Source organism: Petaurus breviceps, unplaced genomic scaffold, assembly GCF_028583685.1.
Source record: "Petaurus breviceps papuanus isolate PSGF00001 unplaced genomic scaffold, PetGlider_PUasm1.0 90255, whole genome shotgun sequence".
Lineage (NCBI taxonomy): Eukaryota > Metazoa > Chordata > Mammalia > Diprotodontia > Petauridae > Petaurus > Petaurus breviceps.
In genome coordinates, this window is record NW_027187200.1 from 1,224,532 (window position 1) to 1,250,876 (window position 26,345).

The 26,345-nt window shown below is 38.2% G+C and overlaps 1 long non-coding RNA gene and 1 pseudogene across 1 annotated transcript in view; one reads left to right on the forward strand and one right to left on the reverse strand.

Moving 5' to 3' along the window:
* Positions 1 to 23,479, forward strand: part of LOC138176849 (uncharacterized) — a 36,626-nt gene extending 13,147 nt beyond the window's left edge. Inside the window, exon 3 of the long non-coding RNA XR_011172399.1 lies at positions 22,834 to 23,479. This is a non-coding gene — a long non-coding RNA (uncharacterized lncRNA). The remainder of the gene's footprint in view (positions 1 to 22,833) is intronic.
* A 585-nt stretch (positions 23,480 to 24,064) lies between these two features.
* On the reverse strand, positions 24,065 to 25,100 carry LOC138176846 (protein NipSnap homolog 2 pseudogene; annotated as a pseudogene).
* Positions 25,101 to 26,345: the final 1,245 nt, after the last annotated feature.

The following is a 26,345-nucleotide window of genomic DNA, read 5'->3' on the forward strand; positions in this document are numbered from 1 at the left end:
TATATATATATATATATATATATATATATATATATATATATATATATCCTGTGTTTCACAAATATAATGTGGTATAGTGGGAAGATTGGGGAGGGGTGATCAAGAGACGTGAGTTTTAGTCCTTACTCTGTAGTAAACCTTGGACAAATCACTTTCCCTCTCTTGGTCAATGGGAATATTCCACCAGAACTCTATGCTTCTAAATCAATAATAAGTCCCAATCAAGAGAGATTTTGAGAAGAGACCAACATGTTCATTTGATGACCAATTCTGACATTTTAGGAAAGCAGATATTTCTTTCTAGCAGGGAGATAACAGCTGGCTTTTGACTTTCCTGGAGACCAGAACCTGAAATTGACAGAGAGTCTTTCAATTGTGATTCATGTTCAGCTTAGTTCCTCACTGATCAGACCATCATCTCTGAGATGGAAAATCTGCCCTAGTTTAAGGAAGCCGGTTTAGCAACCTCTTGAAAATAATTGAGCACTGACATGTTTACAACCAACTCTCCTACATGTAAAATTATGTGTAGCCTTTGTCCCTAATTACAAACTACCCAAGCATGCCGAAACCCTGATAGGGATACAGCGGCAACAGCTTCCGTGCTGGCAGACGTATAGATTGCCAGCTTGTCTTGACTTCTCTAATTAAAGCCAGACCGATGGGGGAGGAAGATAAATGCAAAAAGGATAAGGGCTCAGTAGGAGCGTGTGAAACAGCTGCTTGGGAGTTCATTCATTCATTCAACAATCATTTAATGAGGGCTTCCTCTGTGCAAGGCACCAAACTGATGAATAAAACACATTCCCTGCCTCCACAAAGTGCATATTCTAGGAATGAATATGACACAATGGAAAAAGTATTGGGCACAGAGTTAAAAGAGTTGGATTTGAATTCCAGTTCTGACACTTACTAGCTGTATGATTGTGGGCTTCAATATTATCAGTAAAGTCAAGGTATTAATACTTTGGCCTATCTAACTGGGTCATTGTGAGAAAAGTCAACAAGCATTTATTAAGTGCTTACTATGTAATGCTCACTGTGCTAAGCAATGAAGATACAGAATACAGGAAAAATTCAAGGATAGTCCCTGCCTTCAGGGAGCTTACATTCTAATGAATGCTTTAAAGTGAGTGCTCTGTAAACTTCACCATGCTATAGAAATGTGAGTTATTATTATGCCATTAACTAACAAAATGACATAATAATGAGTGCCGAAGAGAAACCCAACAAGATGCTATGGGATAGGTCAAAGAAGGGAGATGGCATTTCCTGCTGGGGAAATCAAGGAAAGAAGTAGCATTGGTGCTAGACCTTGAAGGGTGGGTAGGGTTTCAACAGGAAAAAAAAAAAAGAAATGATGAGGATGAACACCATGAACCAAGTCATGGAAATGTGTGGTTTATTCAACAAATGGTAAGCAATCAGATTTGGCTAGAAAACAAGGTATGTGAAGTGAAGGAAGCATGGAATGAGGCTTGGAAAGGTAGCTGAACGAAATCAGACTGTGTGAATACTAAAATTAGGAACCACTGAAGATTCTTCAGATAGTTAGTAATATGTTCAGTCATATATTACTGAATTTGTTTAGGATGGTTTATCAAAGGGGGAATTGGTGGGGATGGGGGAAGGGGAAGATGATAAGTTCAGTTGTTAACATGTTGAGTTTGAGACATCTATGGGACATCTAGTTCTAGGTGTCCAAATAGAAAGTTGAAGATTGGAGACTAGAGATCAGGAGAGAGGGTAGGGCTGGACAAATAGTTCTAAATAGATCTAAGAATCATCTGCAGACAGATGATAAAGTCAGTCTGTAGGAGGTGATGGAGGTTACCAATTGAGTTAATATAGAGAGAGAGGAGAAGAAAGATCAATATAGAGCTCTGGGAAACACCAGCAGTTAGTGGCATGGTCTCAGTGAAGGTCCAGCAAAAGAGACCGAGAAGGTCAGACAGGTAGGAGGAGAGCCAGGAAAGAGCCCTGCCACAAAAACCTTGTGAGAAGAAAGTACCAACTAGAAGAGAGTATCACAAGTCTCAAAGGCTGTAGAAGAGTCAAAAAGGATGACAGTTTAGGAAAGGCCACTAGGTTTGGCAAATTAGATCACTGGCAACTTTGGAAAGAGTAGTTTTGGTTGAATTATGAGGGTGGAAGTCAGGCTGCAGAGTGCTAAGATAAGAGGGAGAGGAAAGAAAGTGGAAGCATCAGTTATAGACAACGTTCTCAAGAAGCTTGTCCACAAAAAGGTGGAAGAGATAGCTAGCAGGGAGGGAAAGATCAAGTAGTTCGTTCGTTTGTTTGTTTTTTTGAAAAGAAGGGTGACATGGGCAAGTTTGTAAAAAGTAAGGAAGCAGTCACTAGATAGGGAGAGATTAAAGTGAGAACAAACCCAGAAAAAAGATGTCTTGAGTCTGTCACTAAATTGCTAGATAACCCTTGTGTGACATAGTAAAAGTTGGAGAAATGCAGTTTCTGGCTAATTAGTCATTTTATTTTATTTTTATTAATTAATTTTAGTAATTTTATTAATAATGCTGGCATTTTATTAATACAATAAGTAGGTGGCATTCTCAAATCTCAAAGACTCTCTTGGTGGCAGGCTCACAACTTCTATGCCCTTGGAAAAATAGGTGTTCTTGAGGGGGCAATCAACTCTGATTGGTTAACCATTCATGAGAGAATGAATATTATAATGAGAGGTAGGCTAAATTCCAATGAGGGTCTTGAGGTAGGTGACACTGAGCACTCAAATCTTGGTCAAAGAGATATCAATTTCTGTATCACCTGTCAGACAAGAGGGAGAATCCACATTTTCCTAGACCTGTTAGGTGTTCAGCATTGCTTAGCCATAAGAGAAAGTAGACAGAGAAGCAAAAATGCAAAAAAAAAGAAAGAAGTCCTTTCCTTCATGAAACATTATTCATTTATCTTACATTATAAAGCTGGAATGGAATCAAAAGATCTGGGAAAGTAGGTAGTATATTATTATCCCTAGTTTATAGATGAGGAAACTGAGACCCAGAGAGGTGAAGAGGTTATATATAATGAGTAAGTGGCAAAGCTAGGTATGGAAGAAAATTCTCTTTCATCTTGCTTCAGGTCTCTTTGCACTGGTCTGTATTTTACTAGAGGGCAGCTAGGTGTTACAGGGATAGAGCCCTGGGTCTGGCATCAGGAAGACTCATCTTCCTGAATTCCAATGTGACCTCAGATACTTACTAGCTATGTGACATTGGGCAAGTCACTTAATATATTGATGGCAGATAATCTCAGAGGAAGTGCCTTTTGCAGAAAGTGGGACTTGATCTGAGTCTTAAAGGAGTCCAGGGAAGCTAAAAGGTGCAAATGAGGAGGGAGAGTGTTTCCAGGCATGAGAGACAGCCAGTGAAAGACATGGAGTAAGGGGATGGAATGTCATTTGTGAGGAAGGACAAGTGGGCCAGTGCAGCAAGATCATAGTATGTCAAAGGCAAGAAAATGTAAGATTGAAAATACAGGAAGTGACCAGGCCTTGAAAAACTTTAAATGCTTAACAATCCAATCCAGTAGACAGTTTTTAAACTCTTACTGTGTGCCAGGCACTGTGTGAAGCAATTCATAAAAAGAAAGACAGTCCCTGCCCTCAAGGAGTTTACAGTGTAAAGGGGGGGGGGAACAAAGTAGGGGAATGGGACACCACAGGGTACTTGGCATGTGGTCATATTGTTCAGTGGAGTTGAAACCAAGCAGAGCAGCAGATGCAGAGGGGAGTGAGCCAAAAAGTCCAGTTTCTGCACTCTATAAAGGAAGGTATTGAGAGGCATTTAGTATTGTGCCCTCTAGCCCTACAGTCAGGGAGAAGAGGCTGAGGGAAGTGGTGTCAAGTCCAGGCTTGAGTCAATAGTACAGTTGATCAGATTGGAGGTGATGAGCTAACAAAGCATTTTACATTGATCCTGGAGATAATAGCAAACCACTGGAGTTTATTTGGACTAGGATCATTTGCCACCAGATGTTTTGCTTGGTTTTGACTCTACCACCATCATGGGGAAATGGAAAAAGTAAGGTGTCATTCTCTCCTCACCCCCTCCCAAGAGAAGCTAGTCACCAGGATTTTTCTCCTACCTAATCAGAAGAGAACAGTGGTATGAAAATCTAGAGAGGAGATTCCAAGAGAAGGTGATTGACACTATCAAAGGCTGCAGAGAAGTCAAGAAAGATGAGGATTGAAAAAAACACCATTCTATTTGGCAATTAAAACCTCATTCAACCAATTTGAAGGAAAGAGTAATTTCAGTTGAATGATAAGGCTGGAAGCCAAATTGCAGAGGATTTCTAGAAGAGTGAGAAGAGAAGAAGTGAAGACAATAAATGTAGATGGTTTTATCAAGGAGTTTGACTGAGAAAGGGAAGAGAGAAATAAAATGATAGCTAACAGGGATGATCAGATGAAGCAATGTTTGTTTAAAGATGGGGAAGACATGTTTCTAGGTAGTAGGTGTGGGAAAATTTTATTACATTGTTTGAACCCAGCCCTGCATGACTGAGAGACCATACTTGTTACTTAGAGAATAGATTTGTTTAAGGTTTATCTCAGAACCACAGATCATTCTGACTCAAAAAAAAAACCTTCCAGGGGATCTGAAAACTGATGTGAGGAATATGAGGAGTTTCTTCCCATTATACATCTCAAGCAACATATACGCCTTATCTGAAAATTGTTTCTGTTCTGGCCAAGCAGATGACTGTTTAGATCCAATATAATGTGTAACTCATAGAGGTTAGGGGGAGCATGCCACCTATTTTGGCTCCTCCCACCAGACAACTTGATAAACTTCTAAAACTTTTTTTTCTGTTCTGGGTTTGTTCTTGATCTATAATTTTCATGTCAGAAGTGGGATCTCTTATGGTTGACCAGAGAAGCCCAAAGGCTAACCTGAACCATGAAACTGATTAAGTCTCTGTGATCTCAGAGTTGAGGGGGGAGGGACTGACCTATATGGGATCCATTTGCACCATGAGATCTGGTAAGTAACCATAAGGTTTGGGTGGAGCACAGTCAAATATATGGGGCTATATGATACCTTGACTGGGGGGAATTGCTCAAGGTAGGTATAAAACTAGCCTAGCCCCCCAATCAGAAAATTATTAGGCCTCTTGGATGGCTTTGGGAACAGTGCTGCCTTTGATTAAATTCAACCAGACTCTCCTCTCTCTCTCTTACCCCCCATCTCTCTGTATTTCTGTGTCTTCTCTATCTCTGTCTCTCATCTTTTCTTTCTCTTCCTTAGTTCCGTTAATCCTCCTGTGACAATCAGAAATAAACTGGATAACTGGATAGTTTGTGACCATATGCTGGTGACAACCATAATGATATCCTGGAGAGTGTGATCCAGGAAATAAATGTAAAGGCCACCAATTGGAACATATGACCTGGTGGGAGGGAATCCTTTATCAGATATTTGTGTTGTGCTTTGCCTTGTCCTGATATTCATTTAGTTGATTGAGTGACTTTGATGAACCAGTTGTTCAGTTTGTCACTTAGGACAACCAGAGGTTAATGAAGGAAACCCCAACATGTATTAGTCAAATAAACTGCTAACTAGGATTAGGTGTTCACAGTTCAAACACTCAAACCCCAACAGTTTGGAACCGTTTTCTCTCTTCCTCTAGTTTTCCTATGTGCTTCTGAGGAAAACCTTCTCCTTGTGCTGTGTCTAATATTGTTTGCAGACTGCACTCTTAGAGATTTGTAAGGAGTAAATCCAGCCTAGTGATAAAGACTTCCAAAAAACCAACCAACCAAAAAACAAAAAACTATCACAGAAAGGGAGCTTAAAATAGTAGGGAAGATTTATGAAGTTACCTGCTTAAAAGAGTCTTCCCAGCCTTCTATTATCTGATACTAACTTCTTCTTCCCAATAAACAGACTTACTTCCACTGATCTTTTGATCAGACTTTCAGTGGGAGATAAGGGTTTAGAAAAGGCAGAAACAAAACAAATAAACAACAACAACAAAAAACAAACCCACCTTCTCTCATCTTTTTAGCCAAGGTTAGGTTGGGGTTACAGAGATAATGTCAGATAAGCAAAGGAAAATTTTTCCTGATTTGTAGAAATTTATCTTATTTGGAGACTAAATTTGTAAAAGAAATATTTCTTTGCTGTAAATTTCCAAATTATGATTTGAATGTTTTTGTAAATGCTGAAATATTTTAAGAAGGATATGAGAATGTAAGACATCTTTGGAACTGAGTTAACTGAAAGCAGTGGGTTCTATAATTTGAGGTGCTGACAGATAATGGACCTTGGGAAAATTGAGATTTCTGAATAATTTGTGGTCACAGATCCAGAGTTGATTTTATTTGAGTTTGTTGTAAAACTAAATTATATGGGGGCAACTAGGTGGTGAAGTGAATAGAGGACAGGCCCTAGAATCAGGAGGATCTAAGTTCAAATCCAGCCTCAGACACTTCATACTTGATCGCCGTGTGACCTTGGGCAAGTCACTTAACCCCAATTGCCATGCCTTCCCCTCCCTCCAAAAAGCAAAAAAACAAAACCCCAAATTATAATGTAGTCTTATTTTAAGTGAAATATGTTCCCCTATTACAATGATGTGGATGCCCTCTATAAGTAGATCAGACCTTAATGGAAAATACATTTGATATTTGGCATTTAGTCAGTATCCTTAGAAATTGCACTTCTAAAAATTAAAAGTATAACTACTTCAACACTGCTCTACGATGGTTTTTTAATGTAATTAGTAAGGATGTCAAATTGATAGATGGATGAAGTGATTTTCTATGTGAGATGATTTGAAATGCATTTAACTGAATTGATGTTATTTGATGAGCAGTGTCTTGTGTTATGTTTTAAAAATCCATAAAATTGTTTATGTTATTGTTAAACTTCTAATTGTTCTTATATTGTGATATTTTAGGAAATAGTTGTATAAGAAATGATGCTAGTTTGAAAAATGATACCCAGGAAGTGATGCAATTGTATCATTAGAAAATTAACTCTTCTTTTTATAATGTTGTCATAATGATTAAAACAAACTATCAAGTACTTAATTAAGTATATTTTGCCTTAAAATGAATAATAATAATAATTACTTAGTGACTGGGAAAGTTACAAATATTTGTGAAATTCTTTAGGCACTTGTTAGATTTTCAGTCCTCTGGATCTTTAGCCTTGGTGAGGTCATAAAATCTTAACTCTATGAGAGAAGTTGCTGAAAGAATGTTGTGAAGTTCTAAAATAATTAAATGATTTAATGAAAAACTGGACCTCCTATAGCTAAAGTGAGGGGGCTTACAAATTTATTTTATAAAGAATAATTTTAATCTGATAGATGATCTGTCCATTGCTTACAAAAATTATGAGTGCACTTAGAATAGTATGTATTGAAATTATGTCTTTGAGTCAAATTAGTATTGACAGATTACAGATTTTAAAATTTTATTTTTGCTTTAGGAGTTAATATAATACATTCAGATATGAATATCTGTCAGACTAGAGGCTTGCAGTGGTCAGTGTTTTTCTGGGTTCCAAGTGGACTATCATGAATTCACAATATGTGTGAAACTACAGATAGAGATTATTTTCTTAATTCCTAATAATTAATTCCTGCTCTGGGCTGGATTTAAATGAGAAAGGATGAATAAGATAAGGCTTGTACATACTTATTATTAACTGTTATCACAACATGAGAAAAATAATAATAATAGCTGTACCTAACTCCAAGCTGTGATTAATGAAACATGCTATTTGAGGTAAAATCTCTTGGGAAGGTAATTTGATATAGCTCTGAGATGAGAAATTTTGAGAAGGTTTCTGGGGTAAATGAGATACAAATTGATTAGGAAGGTATAAAAGGTTGTCTTACTAAATGAGGGCCCAATTGAGATCACATAACATAAATTTGGAGCAGACCCAGTTAGCAGGATTTTGTGATATTTCTCTGGCTTCCTTGAACACCATTTAAATAGGAGCCAAGTGTAGATGGCAGGAGTAATTCAAGTTTGAGGTTTGGAATGTGTGGCTGAAGATAGGACAAAGGGGAGCAAGGAATTCAAATGTTTTGGAGAGCATAGAGTTCAGCCAATTGACTAAGTAATCAAGATAGAGAAAAGAGGACAGTCTAGACAGAGCATAAGTGATGCCTTGAGAAAGAAGGATAAAGCAGAGGATAAAGAGTAAAGATGAAGAACAAAGTTAGGAGTTAGAAAGCATAAGGAAAGATGTTATTATAAAAATTATCAGATAAAAGAATTTTAGAGTTCGTGAACTTGGAAGTGAAACATATGTAGGGTGATCATTTCTGCATGTAGCTGAAGTGGAGTGTAGTAAACCATGAAAACTGAGTAGATTGAAGAAGTCAACAGACAATAAACATTTATTAAGCATGTATCATTTGCCAGGCATTATTCTAAGCACTGGGTATACAAATAGGTACAAAAAAAGATAATCCTTTCCCACAAGGAATTTACAATTTAATGGGGGAAGACAAAACACACAATAAAGCTGAGAAGTGGGGGTGGAGGAAGAAGAAGGCAAGAGATACAGGGGCATGGTGAAGATGCCAGTCACAGAAGTACCAAGGTTGGGAAGCCAGTGAGGAATAAGGAAATATCTGAGCTGAACGCTGTCCCTAAATGGAGGTTTGGAGTTCATTGCTCTACCCTCCAATCAGAAAGGTAGAATATAATAACTAGGCAGAGTACCAAAGCTAATGAGATCTTATAGGATGGTAAGGTTATCCCTATGAACTGCCTGGGACATGGTGGAGAAGTCAGTCAGAGAAATCCCAGAGCAGTGCATGGATAAATCACACAAGACGAGACACATGGAAGGGTTGTGAGCTATACCAGTGGGAGAAGTGCCTACATCAATGAGCCTGTGGAGGATTCATAAAAACATTAAAGTAATAATAGCAACTGTTGTTCTCCTAGGGTTCTAAAACACGTAATGCATTTTACATACATGATCACATTCTAACCCTGTAACAACCCTTTGAGAGAGGTACTGCAGGTACTATCATCCCCATTCCATGGGTGACCTCAGAGAGGTTAGATGGAACACAGTGATGTCAGTTAACAAAGTTCTGAAGCAGGGTTTAAATACAGATCTTTCTGAGTATAAATATCTAGTGCTCTATACTCTATACACATGCCACCTCTCCAAGGAAAGATCATATTGATAGTTCGTACTTCTATAGTATATTAAGCTAAATGGCAAAGTGGATAGAATACAAGACTTGGGAGGAGGAAAACAGATTAAATTCTGTTTGGACACTTACTTGCTGACCCTAAGTGAGTCACTTAACCTCTCCCAGCCTCAGTTTCATCATCTGTAAAATATAGTTAATAATAACACCTACCCCACAGAGTTGTTATGAGGATCAAATGTGTTGATATGTAAAGAGCTTTGCAAACCTTAAGGTACTATGTAAATGCTAGTAGCTACTATTATTTATAAAGCACTTCCCTCATAACTCTGCATGAAATACAAGCATTATTTTGTAGATAATGGGGTAGGGCTAAGATGGAAGAATAAAGAAGCACTCAGCTGAACTCTTCCAAAATTCCCCTCCAAACAACTGCCTCAAAACAAATTCTGGACCAGCAAAATCAACCAAAGGATGGAGTGAAACGATATTCCAGCTCAAGACAACTTAAGAAGTTGGCAGGAAATGTCTGGGGAGAGGAGTACACTGCGGCAAGGGGGGAGTACAAGCCAAGATACACCGTGCCTTGCAAACCATCAGAGAGGCCCCAAGCTCCAAGCAACCCAGCAGCAAGGTCCTGTGCTCTAGCACAAGCAAGCAACAAGAGCTCTCATCCCACAGACAGTAAGAGAGTTGGACAACTGGTTAGGAAATCAAAAGGGACCCTTTGCTGGTACTAGGTGCAGGACTCTGTTGCATTGCCTATACTTGGTTCCAGGTGTCAGTCCTAGGACAAAAAGAAGCACTAGCACATTAGAGCTCCTAGCTGCAGGGCAGCAGGGACCCTGGTCACAGTTCCAGGGCAGAAAATAGTATTTGTAGTCACTTACAGGACAAGGTACAGGTCAGAAGAACAGTGAACACACCTTTCCTTAGATCATACCATCTTGGAAGAATGGGAAACCTACAGACCCCCAGAACTAGGTCTGAAAATAACAGAACAAAACACTTGAAGCTTCAGACAGGGCCCCTTCCACCCCAAGAGTAGAGCCCAATTTTAACATAAAGTTAAAAGTCAAGAAATAGACTGGAAAAATGAGCATGCAACAAAAAAGGAACCTGACCACATGGTTACTATGGTGATAGGTAAGATCAAAACACAAACTCTGAAAAGTACAACAATGTCAAAATGGCTACATACAAAGCTTCAAAGAAAAATGTTAATTGGTCTCAGGTCAAAAAAAAGAGTGATGAAAGAACTTGAAAAGGATTTTAGAAATCAAATAAGAGGTAGAGGAAAATTTGGAAAAAGAAATGAGAGTAGTGCAAGAAGAATACAACTTAAAAAGTAGACTTGGTCAAATGGAAACAGAGGCACAAAAGTTCATTGGAGAAAATAATTCCTTAAAAATTAGAACTAGTACACAGTAACAGGAATATTGTACTATAAACTACAGTGAATGACTTAGCTATTCTCAACAATACAATGATCAAAGACAATCTCAAAGGACTCATGATGAAAAATGCTGTTTCCTGAGAAAGAGCTTGATAGCATCTGAATACAGATCAAAGCATACTATTTTTTTCTTTCTTTCCCTCTTTTTTTCTTTTCCTTCCTATCTCTCTTTTTCTTTGTTTTGTTAGAATTTTTCCCACAAAATGACTAATATGGAAATGTTTTACATGATTACACATGTATAACCTATATCAGATTGCTTACCATCTCAAGATGAGGAGAAGGGAAGGATAGAATTTGGAATTCAAAACTTAACAACTAATGTTAAAAATTGTTTTTACATGTAATTGGGGGAAAAATAAAATATATTTTTTTAAATTAGAATTGGGCAAGTGGAAACTAATGATTCCATGAGACATCAAGAAATTTTATAAAACAAGATCAAAAGAATGAAAAAATAGAAAAATGTGAAATATCTCATTGGAAAAACAACTGGCTTAGAAAATAGATTGAAGAGAGAGAATTTAAGAATTATTGTAGTGCCTATTTTGCAGAAGAGAAAACAGGTTCAGGAAAATTAAATTACTTTCCTTTTTAAAAATAGTTTTATTGGTATGTTTTGTTTTTACATTACATTTATACTTATTCTCTCATTTTGTGAAACATCTTTTGTAACAAAGTAAGTAAAACTATTAATATAGTTACCTCGTCTGAAAATGCACGTAATATTTCATCTGTAGCATTGTCTCCATCTATTAAAAAGAAAAACTAACTAACTTCTCTCCCTTTTACCACCACCTCACCCGTGGTGGGAAGTAAGAAAACAAATTTCTTTTAACAAGTATTCATAGTCAAGCAACAAGTCCCCTCATTGGCTCTATACATGTGTGTGCTTACGCACACGCACACACACACACACAAACACACACATGTCTCATTGTGTCCTCTAAATCTATCACCCTATGAAATGGATACCCGTTTCACCATCAGTTGTCTGGAATTATGAATGGTCCTGTATTGATCTTAGTTCTTATACTTTCAAAGTTGTTTGAGTGTGAGGAGATGGACCATCAAGAATAACCAGGGAAGCAATGAAGACAACCCAAGAGAGCACATCAACCTTAAGAAAGAGAATAGAGAGCCACCTTGTGGTGCTCTTCCTTATTCTAGTCAAAAGGGCAAAGCTGGCTTTTTTTTTTTTTTTAAGAAAGCCTAGCTTCTAAGAAGACTCAGAAGATTCTCATGATTATATTTGAAGTATCTTTAACATGACTAAATTTTTATTCAGTTGGTACATAATTTGGATGCCTCAGAACTGATTTAAATTTTCACTGAGCATGAGAGAGACAGTAAACACATGGTTCACAAAGAGAAGTCAGGGAAGGATTGACTCTAAGACATAGGTATGAACTAGCCTAGGGGGCAATGGAGGGTTTAGACCTATGACCCCCTTTCAGGTAATTCAATTCATCAGAAATTTAAGAACCTAGATGAACCTTGCCCTCAAGAAGCTAGCAGTCTAATGGTGAAGTGAGAGGGTATAATATACACTTAAATATGTGTGGCACTCACAGTCCTTTAATGTGCCCCACCCGCGTCTTAGTATGCCCATTTTCATACTCTGTGTATAATCATCTATTCAATGGCATATCTTATGGGCCACTATCGATGCATCTTTTACTAGATCAAATTAGATGACCATGAATTCAAGACATATTAATGAAACAATAAACAAAAACAGGGAAATGGAGTAAGTATTAAACACTTTAACTTTTATTTCAAAATGACTCCACGTGTTTGAAATGCTTCCACACATGTCCTTTTGGGCGTGTTGGCATTCTTGAGGGCAATATTTCTAGGCAAACACAGGAGTCAGCAATATGTAGTAACTAGATGAGCTTTGGTCACCATTTTCTTCCCATCTCTTCTCTGTCTTATCCTCACATTTTTCCAATCTCTGCATCTCTTCCTTCTAGGGACTTTCTACACAACTTTTACATATGTAGGCTACAAAGTAGAATATGAATCCTGGCTCTGTTCATTTACCAGCTATGTGACTGTAGACAAGTAATTTCACTTTTTCAAGTCTGTTTCCTTATCTGTAAAATAGAGGTGATAATAATTATCCTACCTATCTAGCAGGATTATTGTTTTAAAAAGCACTTTGAAAACCTTAAATTGCCTTATAGATATGAATTATCACTATAAGTCAGTAGCCCTCTCACTCTACCTAAGTGCTTTCCAGAATACTGTGTTCCTTACACTCTCACTCCCTTCTCCCCACCTCCCCCCCCAAAAGTCTCACACCTTTTCCAACTTCTTGGTGGTAGGGAGGAATACTACATTTGGAGTCAAGAACTTTGACTTTAAGTGTATTATTTTTATCTTTAAAATTTGTCATTATTATTATTATATTATTGTTATCATTATTTTGTTATCTTGTGCAAATCAAATCCCTTCTCTGGACCTCAATTTTCTTATCTGTAAAATGGGGAGAGAAGAAAGAGTCTAAACTGGATAAGACATTCCCCCAAAGCTAAGTGCATCCTTTCCAGGTTTCAGTAGTTTGCCCTGATCTCTTTGGAAAGGAAAGGAAACAGAAGCCAGCAAATTGTGGTCAACTGATCTGTTAGACACTATATAGCTCTTAGTGGAAGGGCTAGATTTGGCATTTCTAGTTCCTGAGTTGATAAAATATTTCCACCTTTGGATTATTTTAAGACTTCAGGGAAAGAGATTTTAAGCACAATTTTTTTTTTCATTCATGACTGGGTATACTTCCTTGAGGTAGACAGTATTTCAATATGCATCTTACAGGAGGAAAAACTGAAGTAAAGAAGTTTAGGTGTGCATGATTTATATATACTTAGGCAAATTGCCTAATGTCTCTGGGCCTCTGTGGCAACATGGCAAAGCAGAAAGAACTTAGTGAGAGGAAATATCGCTTAAAAAAATAAAACAAAGCAAAAGCCACCCTCTCCCCTATAAACCACCACCATTACCACCACCACAACAACCTTTTAAAGATTCAAGGAGAGATCAAGGGGGTTTCCAGAGCCTGCACCTCATCATTCCTTCCTACTTCAGGATCATGGGAAATAGCACAAGATTTAGAGTCAAAAGATCTGTGTTTGAATCCCAGCTCTGCTATTTACCAATTATATGTCCCTGGTCAATTCATTTAACCTTTCTGTGTTTCAATTTATTCATCTGTAAAATGAGGATAATAATAATAATGGTTAGCATTATGTAGCGTTTTAAGGTTTGCAAAGCAATTTTACATGTTGTTTGTCCTTTGTTCTCGAAGAGGACTGTGGCATCAGGAAATTGATACCATGACTTGGCAAGTGGATTGGATTTAAGTGATGGAAGGCTATGCAAAGTCACCAGCCTCACTTTCTCCTCTGGAGGTATCTGGGCCCAGTGGCAAGATATAGATCAGGACGAGAGGAGACAGGAGACAAGATGCAGTGGGAGACTAAGGTCTTTAACTGGTCTCAGTTTGACTGAGACAACACTCACTCAATGATTAAGGTAAGAAATGAGGTAAAGATTGGGAAAGTAAAGAGAGGAAGGAGAAGAAGGGAAGGAAGGGAGAGAGGGAGGGAGGAAGAAAGGGAGGGAGGGAGGGAAGGGGGATGCAGGCGTGGACCTACCATCTCACCACACGCATCTGGTCCATCCCAGACCATTAGGTACTTTTAACAGCCCTTTCACTATGGCTCTCTGACCACTTAACTCCTTTACTCCTTTCATTGTTTGCTTACCCCAGGCTACTTACCATTCCTTAATCCTTAATCAAGATCTTTTCACACACCCTTTCCCTTTTTTTTTTTGGATATAAGTACCAATCACCCGCATTAAGTTACAAATTCACTTACATTTTGGTATTACAATAAAGCTTACTACCATGACTGAAAGAAGGCTTGAGTGTGTGAATTCATTCCAGGCAGATTGGCCCTGTACCCTTACATTTCACGGTTCCCAGCAACCCCAAACCACAACAGTAGTATTCAAAGATTGTTGTTTGTTCTCTCTTTTTGAAGAGGACCATAACATCAGAAAGGTGATGCCATAACTTGCCCTTGAATTGCATGAGAACAGCAAGAGAACAGAAAGTAGGACAGTTTGAAAGGGAGTAATTTAAATTGCTGCTACACCATGTTACTAAATAATCTGGGGGAAAAATTTGCAAATGTTACTAAGATAAATTTATCTTAAAAGGATCAACTCACTTCTTTTAGAGTAATAATGTTTGGAAATTGTCCATAACGAAGGAGGATTTCAATTTCTTCTGTTGGATCTATGTTGTTTTTATCAATAATCTTAACTTCAGGGGTCGGCTAGGTGGAGCAGTGAGTAAAGCGCAGGGCGGAGTCAGGAGGAGTTCTTCTGGCCTGAGACACTGAACACCCACACAAAAAAACTAGCATGTAACCTTGGTCAAGCTACTTAACCCCAATTGCCCTCTAAAAGGCAAATAATAATAATAATCTTAACTGCATATTTTTGTTACCTCCCTCATATATAGCTCTGAAGAGGTTACCGACTAAGAGGGTTAGGGTTGCTCTGGAGACCCCAAAATACCAACACACTGGGCCCTGCTTAGGGTCCTGCTTAATGAATTCGACTCAAGTCTTCTCAGCCAAAGAAATGTAAAATTTATTAAAAGTTCGCTTGCATCAGACACAGAGTAAGTCTGTGCTAGGTCATTCTACGGCACTCTCACTATTCTATGGCACTCTCACACACATGGCATTCTATTGTGCTCTCACACTACATGGTGTGGGATGAGGTCTTATATACACAAGGTTGTGGGAGGAATCTAGGGGTGGTCCAGAGGAGGAGTTTGGGGAGGGTCTTCAGGACTTAATGAGGTCAATGAGTGATTAAGGGTGAGAGGTAGCTGGAGGCTACAGACAATGGTGGGCTAGGCCATTTATTTTGATAGGCTCAAGGGTGGGAAGTAGATGAACAATGGAGGGCTAGGCTAGTAACTAGGCTAGTAGTTAGCAGTTAGTAACTAGGCTAAAGATCTGGGCCCAGCCACAATGTAAGGCTTATTGCCTCATGAAAATGCCTCATCAAATGAGACAATTTAATCTAGAGTGCAAGGGAGGTTCCCAGAGCCTGTGCCTCAAGGACTCTAGGAGAGCTCAAGGGGGCTCCCAGAGCCCATATCTCATCAGCTTGACCTCCTTCCAAGGACCCAGAACTCTCTGTTCTCTCTCCATCTCAATTTCCAAATAGGATTTCAGGGAAGAAAGGGGGCCACCTTCACAAGATATATATTACTTGTGCAATCTCTAAAAGTTATAGCTTCTAAGATTGTAAATTATATATGAATTTTTTATCTCTCTAAGATTATAAGTCTAGAACTGAAGAGAACCTCAAAAGTCATCAGGTTTAAACAACTAATTTAACGGGTGAGGAAACTGAGGCCCAGGGCAATTAGGCTACTTACTCAAGGTCACCTAAGTAATAAGCATCATAGATAGGATTTGAACCCAGGTGCTTTGGCTCCAATATCAGTGCTTTTTTCTCTGGTGAAGGGAACTTCCACACCAAGAGTTCCTCATGCAGTTGAAAAGACAAATCTGAACCAAAAATAGTGAACCTGCAGTGTAAATCTTGTGCATCTGTGAGTGCATGCATATTCAGGGAGGAGGGAGGGGAAGGAAGGGGCAATATGCATGTCCCCATCCTAGAAGAGTAGCATGGTGTTATAGAAAGAAAACTGGAATGGGAGTAAGGCCTTGAGTTGGAATACCAACTCTCTTACTAATTATGGATATGATCTCAAGGAAGTGAGTTAACGATAACAAAAACAAACAATTGCACATTTAATGTTTACAAAACATTTTCCTTAAATCAGTCCTGTAGGATAGGTAGAATAAATATTACCAGCTCCAGTTTATAGCTAAGGAAATGGAATCTCAGTGAGGTTCTGTGTGGTCACACAGCTATTGTTGGATAAGAGAAACTAAGTGCTGGATCTGGGATTGGTACTCAGATCTCCTGCCTCAGAGTCCACATTGTTGTTGTTCAGTTACTTCAGTCATGTCTGACTCTTTGTGATCACATTTGGGTTTTCTTGACAAAGATACTGGAGTGGTTTTCCATTTCCTTCTCCAGCTCATTTTACAGATGAGAAAACTGAGACAAACAAGGTGAAGTGACTTGCCCAGGGTCACACAGCTAGTGACTGTCTGAGGCCAGATTTGAAGTCTTTCTGACTCCAGGTTCATCTCTTTTTCCACTACACCACTGAACTGCTAGAATTTACTTTGCTGGTCCATCACTTTATGCTGGACTCCTGGCAAGAAAAGTAGTAATCGTCATAATAAGCTAAATCAATGTGACATTATCAAATTAACAAATTAAATGATTTAGAATGGCTATGTTACATACCTATAATAGATTTTGATATTAATTGAACTAGCAAATCCTTACCAGAAGTAAGTTAAGACCTGTGTTAAACCAAAATATGAAATAAGTGTTGAAAGTATTGTTTAGAGTTGATGATCAACATGGAAGTTTCACAATTGCTTTGAAGAAACTTGGGCCCAGAGATGTTGTTACTTGCCCAAGGTCACACAAGTACTAAGTAGCAACTTTCTGGGAAGAAACCTTTTATGTAGTAAAGAGGAAATGAAGAGAATGAAGATTGTTATCAGGAGTTCACCCTATAAGAAAAACAAACACAGCCCTCCCTCAGTTAGAAAACTTTCCTTTTATTTATTTGCCAGAAATAAACCCCAGCATTGGGAAACCCTTCTTATCCCACCCCCAATATCACACCAAAGAAGATGGCGGAAAAAAACTTCCAGAAAAGAGGAGGTAATTGTTGTATAAGCCTTAAGACTTTGTAGGGCAATGGAAAGAGCTTTGGATCTGGAATCAGAAGACCTGGGTTTGACTAACTCCAGAACAACTTATATACGTATCTATAGAGCTATTATCTCTGCAGAACTTCAGGCCCCTTTCATTAGATATCTATTGGAAATTTCTAATGAGATGTCCCCAAAATAGCTCAAACACAACATATCTGAAACAGAACTTATTATCTTTACATCAAATTCCTCACCCTTTCCTTCATTTTCTATTTTAGCACCATCATTTTTTTTTCAGTTAGGCTCCATCTCCATGATGTCTTTGGAACCTGGCTCTTTCTAATCATGCAGTCACTACCATAGTTCAAGCCTTTGTCATCTGTTCCCTGGGCTATTGAAATAGCCCTTCTAATTAAATTTAAATTAAATAAGATAATATTTGTGAAGTGCTTAACACAGGTACTGACAAATAGTAGGTACTATGTAAATAAATACTTGTTCCCTTCCTTCCTTTCCCCTCCCATTCCCTTCTAACTGGTATTCCTGTCTCTTATCTTTCCCCTTTCTAAATTTTCTCCATAGGTTATGAAATACATATTACTTTTTTAAATTTAATATATTGTTTTCTCCCAATTATACATAAAAACAATTTTAACATCCATTTTTAAAATTTTTGAGTTCCAGATTCTTTCCCTTTCTCCCTCTCCCTTCATTGAGAAGGCTAGCAATGTGATGTAGATTATAATGTGAAGTTATGCAAAACATATTTCCATATTAGTTATTTTGAGAAGGAAACAGACCAAAAAACTCTGAGAAAAATAAAGTTTAAAAAATTATGCTTGATCTACATTCAGATTCCATCATTTCTTTCTCTGGAGATGGATAGCATTTTAATAATAAATTCTTTGGAATTGTTTTGAATCATTGCATTGCTGAAAATAAGTAAATCATTTATAGTTGATCATTGTCCAATATTACTGTTACTGTGTTCTCTTGGTTCTGTTCATTTAGTTTGTATCAGTTTATATAAGTATTTCCAGGCTTTTCTGAGAGCCTTCTATTTGTCATTTCTTATAGCACAATAATATTCCTTCACAATCATACATCACAATTTGTTCAGTCATTCCTCAAATGATGGGCTTTCCCTCAATTTCCAATTCTTTGCCACCAGTAAAAGAGCTGCTATAAATATTTTTGTACATATATGTCCTTTTCTTTTTTGATTTTTATATCTTTAGGATATAGACCCAGTAGTGGTATTGCTGGGTCAAAATGTATGTAAGGTTTTATAGCCCTTTGGGCATAGTTCCAATTTGCTCTCCAGAATGGTTAAATCAGTTCACAACTCCACCAATAGTGCATTAGTGTCTCAGTTTTCCCACATTCCCTCCAACATATGTTATTTTCCTTTTCTGTCATATTAGCCAATATGATAGGTGTGATGTGGTACATCAGAGTTATTTTAATTTGCATCTCTCTAATCAATAGTGATTTAGAGCATTTTTTTCATGTATAAAGCTATAGATAGCTGCCTGTTCATAGTCTTTGACCATTTATCAATTGGGGAATGGCTCTTATTTTTATGAATTTGACTCAGTTCTCTATGTATTTGAGAAATAAGGCCTTTCATCACAGAAACTTGCTATACAAATATTTCACAGTTATGATTACTAACTGTATTTCCCTCCACCCTATTTCCCCCCATTTATCCCACTTTCTCATTTTACCCTGTCTATCCTCAAAAGTGTTTTGCTTCTGACTACTGCCTCCCCCAATCTGCCCTCCCTTCTATCAGCCTCTCCCCCTTCTCTTATCCCCTTCCTCTCCTACTTTTCTATAGGGTAAAATAGATTTCTATGCCTGTCTTCCACACTGAGAGTGTGTGTTACTACCTCTTTGAGCAAATTCTAATGAGAGTAAGATTCACACACTTCCTCCCCCCACCCTCCCCAAACTCTCCCTATCTTCCCCTCCACTGTAAAAGCTCTTTTATGCTTCTTTTCTGTGAAATAATTTATCCCATTCTGCCTCTCCCTTTCCCCTTCAAATATCTATTCCTAAAGAACAGCTCTGACAAGGCTACTGTTTGGTTCAAGAAGCCCCAATGGCTTCCAATTGTTTCTAGAATAAAACACAAATTCTTTTCTTTGGCTTAACACCACCTTATTGCACATTGCCCACAAGTATATTGGACATTACTCTTTCATTGTCTCTATATTCTAGTCATACTAGACTTTGCACAGGGTGCTCCTTATACCTAGAATGCATTCTGTCCTCACTTCTGCCTTGTATTTGCCTGGTAAATAAGTAGAAGGAGAAGAAATGGAAGCAGTGTCAGATTTGATATTGTTGGGCTCAAAGATCACTGTAACCATGAAATTAAAAGACATTTACTCCTTGGAAGGAAAAATTATGGCAAGTCTGGATAGCATAATAAAAAGCAGAGCTATCACCTTGCCAACAAACATCCATATAATCAAAGCTATGGTTTTTCCAGTAGCAATGTATGTCTGTGAGATAGACTATAAGGAAAGTTTAGTACTGCTGAATCAATACTTTTGAATTATACCAGAGACGACTTTTGAGAGTCCTTTAGACAGCAAGGAAATAAAATAAATCAATGCTTAGAGAAATTAATTCAGACCATTCATTGGAAGATCAAATACTGAAGCTGAAGCTTACTTTGGCCACACAGAAAAAAAACAGGGCTCATTGAAAAAGATTCTGATACTGGGAACGATTGACAGCAAAAAGAGAAGGGGATGGCAGAGAATGAGATGGATAGATAATGTCATGGAAGCAATGAACATGAGTTTGAACAGACTTTGAGAGATAGTAGAGGATACAAGGGTCTGGTGTACTGTGGTCCATGGGGTCACAAAGAGTCAGACATGATTGAATGACTCAACAACAACAAATCCCCAACACAAGCATAGTGGCACATGATAAATATTTAGTAAATGGTTATTGAAGGAATGGATGAATGAAAAACTATGTGATTTGGAAAGGTCACTTTAAATCTTGGAAGCTTTTTCCTCTTCTATAAAAAGGCTGTCCAATTGGACTGGAACTAGTCTCTAACCTGTGGGTGGCCAGAGCCAAACAAAGCAGGCTAGAGATAGGAGAGTCGGGAATCAAACAGAAGTTTAATTAATTTCAGAGTGAAGAAAACACTTACAAGCAGAAGTCCACCTTCCTGAAAAGGAGGGCTTATGGCTTATGACAGGGACATGATATCGTTTGTGTTATTATTATATTTCTAAATTCTCTTATATTGTGAAATTTGAGAGACCATCATAACAGAAATGCTGTTAGATAAAACAGCTTTTAAATGTGAATGCTGCTACACATGAATTGAGCTTTTAAAAGGATGTGATAAAAATAGGTATTTGAAAAATGTTAAATATTTATGAGTATATTTTGTTATAAAGCAGATAATAATAATAATAATAAGTTTATTTTTTAAAGCAATTGGGGTTAAGTAACTTGCTCAAGGTTACATGGCCAGTTATTTCTGGGTGTGGTGCTGAGTATCTGAGCCTGGATTTGATCCAGGTCATCCCAACACTGGAGCCGGTGCTCTTACTCGCTGTGCTACCTGGCCGCCCCTAATAATAAGTTTATTATAATAGTGAATTTCATTTGAAATTCTTGGCTATCCTGAAAATATATAGGGTGGTTTAAAGATATAGCTTCAACATATCAGTGACAAGTCAATTATCAGGCATTTGCTCTATATCTGAAATCTCAGAATATGGGTAGTTTTAATTTATAAGTAAAGGATAAATAAAACATTAACTGTTGGGGAAACATCAGGAAAGATATTAAGCTCTAAGTTTTGATTAGTGAAATTTTGCTATTTAAGGTAGGACTGTAATTTGCTATTGTTTGGGGTTTTAATTATGGGGATAGTTGTCTGAATTGTCATGAAGTCAATAGTAGAAAATGGCATATGTGACAGTCTGGTAACTGATAAAGGTAGATATCTGTACCTGGGAAAAGTTTGGGGGATGACTTTGGCATGGCCTAAGTTGGATCCTCTTGACTCTATTCTCTCATTGTGCTGTTTCCTTTCTGAAAATGAAATTTCCCCACCTGGTTAATCCTTAGCCCTTCTTTTGATACTCTGTGGCTAGATGTTTGACTGTCAGATATGCCTCATGACTGGAATCAAAAAGAGCTAAGGGAATTTTTCTGTCTGTTAAGATAGATGACATTGCTATAACCATCTCCCTCTTTTTCCTCATATAGCAAATTTCTATAATCAAGAAGTTTTGTAAGCACAATACTATACCTATTAAGTAATAGATTGATACTAGAACATCTCTGAGTTAATATAATAGGAAGCAAGACCTTCTCACAATTTTAACCTGAATATATGGTCAAATTATAATATAGGGATGATATATTCTTAAGGGGAAATCATTACATAAGAAGGGGAAGACAAAGATGTAAAAAGTTTTCTAAAGAAATGAAATGATAAATTTTGAGAAATGCAACAGGATTAGACTGTTTTCTCTAAGAACTATATACATATGTATATGGTTGACTTCCCAATTTATTTATCATGGAAATTCAGGCATTAAGTATGGATTAAGGATTTATTAATTAAGGATTAAGGAAGTTACACATAAATTGTGTTGATAATAAAGAAAATGAAATTATTTTCCCATTTTTAAGATATCTGATAATATTAAATGGCAGAAGAGTACATTTTATAGTTGGACCTCATAAATTTTTTAAAGAATTTTTATATCAGGAGCAAGATTTAGGTAAAGATAGAAATAGCAAATGATATATAAACAAAAATTCTCTGAAGTTTCAGAATTATCTAGGAACCCCAAGATTTGGAGCTAGAGAAGCAGAGGCCCCTTTAGAACTGTCCAGGGAATAAAGTCTATTGTGCAAGAAAAGATATCTAGGGATGAGATAACTACATAAGACATTTGGGACTCAAAATGTGCTGATTAAATGGATATTGAGAATGGGATACTAGGATACAAGGAGACAATGTCAGTTAATATTGGTGATAACTATGGTATTATTTTGGTCTTTTGTTTCAAGATGTTTATGTTTAAGCTTTCTTTGTTACCTTAGTGACATGTAAATCTCCCTTCTCAGAACTAGCTCATTGTGAGCTCTCTAAATAGTTTGATCTGTACCTGACTTAGTGTAATTATGCAATGATAATGAATTTATGAAAACCCTTATTGCATTGTTTGAAACTAGCCCTGCATGGCTGGGAAACTGGATCTCTTTGTGCTGTTTAGAGATCCTTAATCAAGTACCTATGTTATGCAGACAAGAAAATCATATCTAAAGATTGATGCAAGAAGTTTTCTCACAATTGTCAACTCTGAGTCTTCTAAGGGCCTCTAACTACTCCCACAGCTGTCAAACATGTGAGTGTGTACTCCTGGATCATCTGAAGAAAGCTCCTGTTCCTGAGTGGATGGCAGAACCCTCCAGGGACCTCAATGTTCACCTAGTACAGATCCAGAAGAGGATGACATCCAGATGAGACAGCTGTTCCAAGATTCTGGATGAGGGCTGAGTACACTGTCCTAGCTTTTTCTCCCCTTCCCTTTTGTTATGTGCCCAAACACCAAGGTCCTTCTTCAAGCATGTGTTGGCATCTTCTCCCTCTACATTCTTTTTTTTTTTTGAAAATTAAAAGGATTTTATTGACTTTATGTGCTTTTGCAGAAAAGCCTTGACATGTACAAGTTAGACGTTGGGAAGAGATTCATATACACTGTATTCACACAGCAATTTTTAAACTTTGGGTCAGATAAGGTGTTCATTTCAATAGGACTTCCACGTTATTACAGACACAAACAAAATTGGTACCCTACATTCAGAAATGAAATCAGACAGAACTGGACAGAGTACTCTGCTGTATGCCAACCTTAACATCTCAACATGCACCACCTTCACATGGCCTCAGAAATATCTGCTGTATGTTTATTAAAATATTGACTCAGAAAATGCATCTGAGGTAACATGTGATTGCTTATAAAATAAAACCTCTTTCCTAGTGCTATGTGTTTCATTATAGAAAAATATTTTTAAAAAATCAGTGCTCTTCAAGGTGTTTATTTCAAAACTAGAGATCATGCAGTCCAAAGAACAGGTTCAATGCAGTGATTTTTTTTTCATGTAGACATCATTGTAACGCTTTATCAAACTGGATTCTTGCTCGGGTGTATATATCAGCCACTACCAGACTGGCCATCTCACAGTCTCCTAGGACTCACAACTGATTACAGAGGATAATGGATTAGAACATTTTCAAGTGCTGGGTACACACTTTCATGGTTTGTTTCTAGTTCAATAGTCAGAAAAACTGCTGGAGTAACCATACTAGAATTAGGAGTGAACGACCAGAGTCCAGAGCTCTTCCTGAAACAGAAAGAAAATTAATCTGAACCCTGTAACTCTGCAGTAGATTTGTTTATCATAAATAAATATCAATAAATTGGTTTCATGATTGAGTTCCTATTAGGAAGTTATTCAAATTGTAGTCTGTTTCCTCTTTTCCCCACTGGGCTTGTGTAAGGTATGTCAGATCAAAACAGTGATATTTCACAAAAGACCATTGAGCACTGTTAGAATGAGCCAATTTTCTTTTTTCTTTTGTAATTAACTTTTATATGAACATTTAAAGTCTAAAGAAAAGAGGTCTCTCTAATAAGCTACATACAGCAGTTTTATATTTCAATGTTTCTTTCTTACCATGATATACAATGTATACCATAAAATTAATTAAAGACAATTACTTGTCACTTAAATCTATGTAGGCACATGACAATTCCAACTTTATTTGAGGGGTGAAATCTTCAGGGGTATCATGATTCTTGATTCCATTTCCTGAATTAAGGGCACCGTGTAATATACCAATTCTTCCCAGCCATGTTTATGCCATGCAGAATTCCGGGTGTCTTCCCTGGACCGCAGGTCTTTGTAAGCCCAAAGATGATGCACCATATATAACTGCCCAATCCCCCTCCAACTGCTTCCTCATTGTCCTGCCTAAAACGAATTGCACGAGCCCAATAGTTGCCCCATTCAATCATTGTTCCTGGCCTAAGTTGGTAAGACCTGAGTTCATATATATTAGGCCCTGGCCTGGGGACGGGTTCATTCCAGAAGCTGAACTTGAGTAGCAGCTGGTTCTTCTGAGAAAGCAGCATGCTGCCTCTCTCCTTACGGAAGGCCACAAATTCCTTATTTTCTCTGAGCTTACTCATGACCTCATTGAGGGCTGGGTAGCCTCCCTCATACCGCCAGAGGTGGACAGCCTGATCTTGCTCCCCATACCACGTATTCCAAGTGCCCACCAAGGTACAAGGGTAGCGTTTCTCTTCATGAATCTTTGGCAGCACCTCTTGACAAATTCTGTTGTATGCTTCCAGGCATTCTGGCTTCACATTGTGAAACTGTATTTTGTACAGACTACTTGTTTCTTTTTTGGCTAGGAGATTGGAATGAGCATCTTTTGTTGGGTCAACTTTCCAGACAAATAAAGATTTCAGGCAACTATCTTCACAAGGTCTGTTTGTAGAAGTTGTCAGGCCCCTGAGGGCCGGCAGCAGGCAGGGGGGAAGGGGCAGGTCGCCACCGCTCCCAGGGACCGCATCACTCATGCTGCCATCTTGCTCTGGCGCCTCTGCTCGCTCCCCTCCCCCCTCCCTCTACATTTTTGATCCCCCTCTTTTCTGTTTGCAAGCAAACAATAGTTAGCAGTGATACCTGGGATACTCTTCCACAATAGGTCACCTCAAAGGACCTGACTTCCTGGTATAAAAACGCTCATCCTGGCCCAACTGGCCTCTTGTGACGTCTTGGTTTATACCTGTCTCTCCTTTATTGACTATAAATTTAGGGGTTCTTTTAGACCCCCCCCTTTGGTCAAAAGAGGGAAATGTCATGATATTAGGAAATGCTCTGTTTTCTAGAGGTAAGACCAAGTGTAATAGTAATGAAATTTGAAGCTCCTTTTGTATTGCTGATCTGAGAGGTACTTAGCACCTACTTCAAATTAAGCTTTTGTTAAAGAAACAGAAGGTATGAACTCCTATTTTGTAATTAACTTTTATATGAACATTTAAAGTCTAAATTGCTGTTGCTGACATAACAGGAAGGGACTGAAAAGGGAGGAGCAATCACGTATATAAGGAAAAGCCCCAGAGAGGGAGAGTCAGAACTTCTTGGGATAAGCTTCATGGAGGCAGAAGCAGCTGCTGCCAGGGAGGCTGAGGAGGAAAGGTCCAGGCTGGAGAGAATGATTTTGATTTTGGGAACCTTGGTAAAGTGATTTAGATTCTGGAAACCAGCTAGAATTTCTGCTGGGGAGCTACCAGCTTCCCCTGGGAGCTGCCAAAGACTTCCAAGGACAGCTGGAGCTGCCAAAGACTGAGGAAGCACGACTATGATGCTGGTACTTTGTAGGAACCTGTTTGTGTTAAGCCTTGACTTTCCAGGAACAGAGAGTGTGAAGGATTTAAGGTGGACTGGATGCTGTGAGCTTCAGCATGGTACAGGAACTGCTTGGAGAGCTGGACAAGGAACTGGGAGCTGTCTGCCATTGAATCCAGGTGACAGTTTGGTGAATCCAGGTAGGAGCTGGGGCCATGGAAGAGGATCCAGGGAATCTGAGAGCCTACTGCAGGTCAAGATGAAAAGACTTTTCCGGGAATACTGAGTAGTGACTGACCCTGATGTGAGGTTTTGCTTTGGGACTCATTTTGGGAAGAGTTATGTGATTTGGCCAGATGAGACTCTGGGAAGCCATTGGAACCCCCACGCCCCCTTTGAAAACCCAGATGTTCGTGCTTCCCTCTCTGGTAACTAACTAGGTATGGGTATAATGGTCAGACAGCTGGAAGCCCTGTCTGATGAAT